Source organism: Rutidosis leptorrhynchoides, chromosome 4, assembly GCF_046630445.1.
Source record: "Rutidosis leptorrhynchoides isolate AG116_Rl617_1_P2 chromosome 4, CSIRO_AGI_Rlap_v1, whole genome shotgun sequence".
NCBI lineage: Eukaryota > Viridiplantae > Streptophyta > Magnoliopsida > Asterales > Asteraceae > Rutidosis > Rutidosis leptorrhynchoides.
Genome location: NC_092336.1, coordinates 356,866,401 through 356,874,384, shown reverse-complemented (window position 1 = coordinate 356,874,384; position 7,984 = coordinate 356,866,401).

Sequence of the window (7,984 nt, the reverse complement as noted above, 5' to 3'; positions counted from 1 at the left end):
AACGGACATACACGACCCGACTAGTTTAGTTTCCAACCAAAACCGAGCATGGTGATTTGGGACTACGCTACCCAAATCCTAATCGAATACAAAAGCAAGATCTTCTTAGCAACCTAGCTAAGATCTCTAATCCCCAAGCTTACCCGAGCCGCCAAGCATGCGATCCTATAAAAATAGCAACAACGAGAGGGTAAGCTAACGCTTAGTGAATGATAATATACTACATACATATATATGTATAAAATGGACACGCCACACAAATATCAAATACCGCATACCAAAGCATCCATGTATAAGGCAACTACACTAAGCATACCGTACTATCTCTAAGCAACAAGCTAAAGATATCAACAAAGGGTAAGTTCACCAACGACGATGTGAACAACGCCAATAAGCTACACCCGGAGGGTTAGCTACAACACAACATTACATTAATATATATATAAACGACCAAGGTTAACCCTTTAACCCAATACCGAGGACCAAGTACCACAATGAAGATTGGCCGAACTACACGAGCCCTAGTAATCCGAAATCACACGAGATTACTATCTTCACAACATCGAGGTTGGCCGAACTACACGAGCCTTAGTAATCCGAAACTACACGAGATTACTACCTCAATAAGATGACCGAACTACACGAGTCATCGTGAATCCGAACTACACGCGATTCACTTCTCAACAATATCAACCCTTCGCCATTGGAGTTATAACATCCAAATCACAACCACGTGTGATAACGTACACACAAGCGTGTACCTCGCCAAAGGTGGTCAATCAAAACGCACAAACGTGCCAATTGGACTCATACAAAAGTCCATCAAATCCACCTATATGTGAAGTGAGCTCTATAGCCGAGAATCACTTCACCCAACCCGCACCCATCCTACACATACATATGCATATAGGATATTAACACTCACCTTGTCGCCTTGAAGAATGCTTCCAAGTAATCCGCAACTCGTCAATGAAAAGTACCTATTCCATTATCACAAATTCAACAACACACTTAGATTAGATTTACAAACCAACCCAATTTGACACTTAGTGCAATTTCGACCCAAATGCACTTCCAAGTACAAACCGCGCCCAAACTAACCAATAATCACTAACACAAGTGATAATGGTCCTAATATGCCAATTAAACCCGAACACAAGTGTTAAACACTTATCGTTCTCAAAATCGCCCATAAACCCTAATTTTGACCCATAAAGTCAAAATCTCACCATTTACAAGTTTTGACACCAAAACATGTTTAACTCGGTTTTATACTTCAACTTAATCCATTTTAAGTTTACAAACCTTATTAATTCACAATCGGGTCATAATCATCACCAAAACCCTAATTTTGACTCTAGTCAAAATTAGTCAACCAAAAGAACCCTAAAAGTCTCCAAAACATTAATAATCACTAACACTAGTGATTATACACCATTCTCAAGTCTTAAACGTGGTTAAATCATTAACCAACCCAAAACCCGCCTTTAACACTTACAAACCCGAATCTTGGTGTTAATCTCCAATTAACAACTAAATGGGTTCCATCTACGAATCATACAATCAAAAGCCCCAAATTTGAATGATGAACACGAAAATGAAATTCGGAGTTAGAGCTTACCACTAGTATCACCGTGTAGCCAAGAACGAGGAGAACACACTTGTCAACTACGCCAACGATCAAAACCCACTTCTTCCTTTCCAAAATCCCACTTGAATCACTTGGGTGTTTGAGTTTTCTTGAGAGAAAATGAAAAGAAAAGATAAAAGAAAATAAGAAAATGAATGAGTGGATGAGGTTAAAACCCCAAATCTGGCTCAAACGCAAAAAGACCAAATTGCCCTTGAACTTCATTTAAAATTACAAGAATCCGGCACCAGTTTGCCCAGAATGCCGCGCCGCGGCCTTAATCGTCGCGCCGCAACGATTGCCTCGGACTGGTGACTTTGTTTACAAGATTTCTGATCCTGATTCTAGTGTAATGTCGCGTCGCGGCCTTATGTGTCGCGCCGCGACCCAAGGCGTGATCTGACATAACTTTTCGCACTCAAAGCTTTAATACTAGAAAATGCCCCAAACCTTTCTTACACCATTCGTACATACCCAATTTACCTATAAATCATATACGGGGAAAACGGGGTGTTACAACTCTCCCCCACTTAAATTCGATCACGTCCTCGTGATCCTCGTCACTTAACCAAACGGACCACACTTCACGGTCCTCAAACATAAGTCCCAACCGACTTTCCTAAGCAATTCTTCCCACTGAAATGCCTTTAACAACTAAATCGTCACCCGCGATTTATCAAATCCACAATCCGAGCACTAAAACCATGCTCATTCCCTAACATCGAGAAAACTCAACCAATCTCGTACCGAGATATCAATTCCTTAGCATACCCTTACCGAGTACAACGGTAAAAGCAACCAAGTCTCAACCTAAGGTCAACAACCCAAAGCGATGAAGACCGAACCAAAAGAATCCTTACGGATAACACCAATCACTATACAACCCTTGTAGTGCGCAATACGACCCATACGCAACTACCATAACATCATAAACCAGACGGCTACAACCGATAACGCCCAAAACAATCATGGCAACGCTAATCCCAAGGTGTACAAAATCGACTATTGTCACACCCGTAACAACATGTGAGCGGAACACGGCTATCGCATCACTAAACATACCACACGGCCCTCACGACCCCACCATCGGTGTATAAAACAACCGATAGATCACAACACACGGTCCTTACGACCCCACCATCGGTGTATAAAATAACCGACAGATCAACAACACGAAGGTTGGCCGAAAACACACGCGCCTTAGTGAATCCGAACTACACGCGACTCACTACCTTCACCACAACAACAATCAGGATTGGCCGAACTACACGCGCCTTAGTGAATCCGAACTACACGAGAGTCACTATCCCGGAGGAATGACCGAACTACACGAGTCATTTGTGAATCCGAACTACACGAGACTCACTCCTCAATACAATGACCGAAACCACACGAGTCATTGGTGAATCCGAACTACACGCAATTCACTTCCACAATAAGATGACCGAACTACACGCGTCATCGTGAACCCACAAACACACGCGATCCACAATCTCAACACAGGAATGGTATTCGCATTTCTCACCAGTACTCGCATTTCCCGATAATGTTATACCACGCCGATATAACACTACTCCCATCACACACGCTCTTTTGGCCTCCATCACGACGAGTAGTGTAACATCGCGCACTGCTACACCATAGTGCATCCTAACAGAATACACTAACCATCAACACACGCTCTTTTTTGCCTCGATCAATGAGTAGTGTAACATCACGCACTGCTACACCATAGTGAATCCTAACGGATACCACTAACCATCACCATACGTACGCGTACACAAAGCCAACACAATCGAGCAAGAACCACTTATATCGCACATAGGCACAAAACAACAATTCTCCATAAGAGAATCTACTACGCACATCCCTGAACTGAGGGATTCCACCTTGCTCGTCAACCACGTCCATTATCTCTCAACGAGATTACCACATTATCACCTCGGTGACAATTTACATCCAAAACCATAAGTACAATTTATCCGAAATTGTAATCTACCACAAATCGACCAAAACCAGGTCTCGACAACATTTTTCGGATCTACCAAAAGCATCATCCGAAATCTCACACTAAAACTTCCTCGTGCGGGAGTGTAACTCCCCCACTTGGAATTACGTTCCATATCCACAACTCGTACAACCGTACAATGCTACCAAAGGTAGACTTTACAAACGATTGGGCTCACACGACCCATTACCATATCTTGCTCCAGCCTTGAGCACACGAAGGATTTCAAACCATCCTCAAACACTTCGAACAAAAAGTGCACCACGATTTCACAAACCATAACTTTGCAATCATCCAATTGCTTTAGTTTGTCAAATTCCACCTAGTCACTCATATACCTAAGGATTTCGCTTCGGTACCCTAAGTACAATGTAACCGCAACACAATCGGAGTCGAACACCACGCTGGTAGGTATAAAAGAGGCACCTAATGTCGCGTCACGTAGACTCCATTACCAACATACATCGAGATTTTAAACACTCAATCTCTCGGGTTTCATCCCACCCGTTGAACCTCATGGTTCATCAACTTCAACATAAAAGCGAACACGCGCTTAACAACCGAACACCAAAAACCCTTTTCCATGGCTTGGTAGAAACATTTCCCAAATACTAAAGAATGCTTGGTTGCACCAAGTCTTACACCCTTCGCCGGACAATCAAACATCACCATAGGGTACTTCCATTAGGAACGTCATCCATAACAACAATATCATGCACAACACAATGCATTTAACCAACTCAAACTCAACGGCACATAATAAATAATCAAAGGACATATTTATTAAAACGAAACGTACCTTAACGTCTCCTTGCCGCACCCGTCCCCGCTAACTTGGGACATTCCGACTTGCGATGTCCTTCTTCTTGGCAATTGAAACACACCATACCATCACCCTTTGGTACCGAACATTCCCAAGACTTGTGACCCCTCATGCCACAATTGTAACATCTAGATGCACTAGAATCCGGTATACCCGTCCGCGTACCACCCGTGCTCACACTCGGACCCTTAGTCCTCTTACTCGGAGCACCATACGAAACAACCCTTCTCTCACCTGAAGGTTCACTAATCTTTAATCGCGTATACGACTCGAAACCTCTAGCCACGGCGAATAATTCCGCAAACGATTTCGCGTGACCCCGGCTAATCTTATTCTTCAAGTCATCATTCAAGGTTCGATAGAAATCTTGCATCAACAAATTATCATTCCCCAAATACTCCGGGCAAAAACGAGCCTTCGCCATAAAGGTCGTCTTGAGAGTATTCAAATCCATAGAACCCTATTGCAAATTTCGCAACTCATTACGCATTTCCGACAAATCGGCTGAAGTTCGGAACTCCTCGACGAATTCCTTCTTAAACCCGTCCCACGATAACGCCATAAACGGTTCGCCACCAACAAGATCAATCTTACCATCCAACCAATCCTTTGCCCTACCCCGCAACAAACTAGTAGCGAGTCTCGTTTTCTTCTCAGGAGGGCATTCAATAGTACGAAAACACCCTTCAACATCCGAGATCCAAGTTGTGCTTACCAAAGGATCCGGTTTCCCGTCATACATCGGGGGTTTAGTCCTCATGAAGCTCTTAAGACAACACTCCATTTCACTTCTACCCCGAAATTCGGAATACTTCCTATCCATTTCTTCTCGAAACGCACTCATTTGCTCCGCAACGGCGGCCGCAACTCTAGAGTTAAACTCCTCGTCATTCGTCTCGATCTCGTTTCGCGTCGTCATTCTAAAGAATGCAAAACGATTAGTCCACGAACGTATAAAACAACACGCATAACACCGCCCCATCTTGCTTAACACTCGTCGTACATCACTTGTTAGACACGATTTGCACCCGTAATAAGGTTTGCAAGTCCTTATTACGCACACACGTCGTCTCAACTCGTTAGTACAACGACCGCCTCGCTCGATGATATAACCAACACAACGACAATTCCACGCGATATAAACACACGCAAGGGAATAGCATCACAACACAATAATATATTAATAATATCCGCATTACTAATATAAACGTTAGTCCACCTACAATCAAGGCACTAACTATAACCCATTCCGACCCGTACACCTACAAGTCCCGCAATAAATAAGCACACATAAAAGTCTAAGTCTAGGCACCTATCTCAAGTCACCTAAATCCCTTAGACCATGCTCTGATACCACTTGTAACGACCCTGCTCTGATACCACTTGTAACGACCCAACTCGTATTAAAACCGACCCATAAATTTTTTTCCTTTTAATATGCTTTAAATAACACTTTAGGTCCCAATTGTGTTTCCATAAACATCTTTAATTACAATAGAAGGTTTAATAACCTTAAAACATTTAATACATTAGTTAATTGTCCAAACGGACATACATGACCCGACTAGTTTAGTTTCCAACCAAAACCGAGCATGGTGATTTGGGACTATGCTACCCAAATCCTAATCGAATACAAAAGCAAGATCTTCTTAGCAACCTAGCCAAGATCTCTAATCCCCAAGCTTACCCGAGCCGCCAAGCATGCGATCCTATAAAAATAGCAACAACGAGAGGGTAAGCTAACGTTTAGTGAATGATAATATACTACATACATATATATGTATAAAATGGACACGCCACACAAATATCAAATACCGCATACCGAAGTATCCATGTATAAGGTAACTACACTAAGCATACCGTACTATCTCTAAGCAACAAGCTAAAGATATCAACAAAGGGTAAGTTCACCAACGACGATGTGAACAACGCTAATAAGCTATACCCGGAGGGTTAGCTACAACACAACATTACATTAATATATATATATATATATATAAACGACCAAGGTTAACCCTTTAACCCAATACTGAGGACCAAGTACCACAATGAAGATTGGCCGAACTACACGAGCCCTAGTAATCCGAAATCACACGAGATTACTATCTTCACAACATCGAGGTTGGCCGAACTACACGAGCCTTAGTAATCCGAAACTACACGAGATTACTACCTCAATAAGATGACCGAACTACACGAGTCATCGTGAATCCGAACTACACGTGATTCACTTCTCAACAATATCAACCCTTCGCCATTGGGGTTATAACATCCAAATCACAACCACGTGTGATAAAGTACACACAAGCGTGTACCTCGCCAAAGGTGGTCAACCAAAACGCACAAACGTGCCAATTGGACTCATACAAAAGTCCATCAAATCCACCTATATGTGAAGTGAGCTCTATAGCCGAGAATCACTTCACCCGACCCGCACCCATCCTACACATACATATGCATATAGGATATTAACACTCACCTTGTCGCCTTGAAGAATGCTTCCAAGTAATCCGCAACTCGTCAATGGAAAGTACCTATTCCATTATCACAAATTCAACAACACACTTAGATTGGATTTACAAACCAACCCAATTTGACACTTAGTGCAATTTCGACCCAAATGCACTTCCAAGTACAAACCGCGCCCAAACTAACCAATAATCACTAACACAAGTGATAATGGTCCTAATATGCCAATTAAACCCGAACACAAGTGTTAAACACTTATCGTTCTCAAAATCGCCCATAAACCCTAATTTTGACCCATAAAGTCAAAATCTCACCATTTACAAGTTTTGACACCAAAACATGTTTAACTCGGTTTTATACTTCAACTTAATCCATTTTAAGTTTACAAACCTTATTAATTCACAATCGGGTCATAATCATCACCAAAACCCTAATTTTGACTCTAGTCAAAATTAGTCAACCAAAAGAACCCTAAAAGTCTCCAAAACATTAATAATCACTAACACTAGTGATTATACACCATTCTCAAGTCTTAAACATGGTTAAATCATTAACCAACCCAAAACCCGCCTTTAACACTTACAAACCCGAATCTTGGTGTTAATCTCCAATTAACAACTAAATGGGTTCCATCTACGAATCATACAATCAAAAGCCCCAAATTTGAATGATGAACACGAAAATGAAATTCGGAGTTAGAGCTTACCACTAGTATCACCATGTAGCCAAGAACGAGGAGAACACACTTGTCAACTACGCCAACGATCAAAACCCACTTCTTCCTTTCCAAAATCCCACTTGAATTACTTGGGTGTTTGAGTTTTCTTGAGAGAAAATGAAAAGAAAAGATAAAAGAAAATAAGAAAATGAATGAGTGGATGAGGTTAAAACTCTAAATCTGGCTCAAACGCGAAAAGACCAAATTGCCCTTGAACTTCATTTAAAATTACAAGAATCCGGCACCAGTTTGCCCAGAATGCCACGCCGCGACCTTAATCGTCGCGCCGCAACGATTGCCTCAGACTGGTGACTTTGTTTACAAGCTTTCTGATCC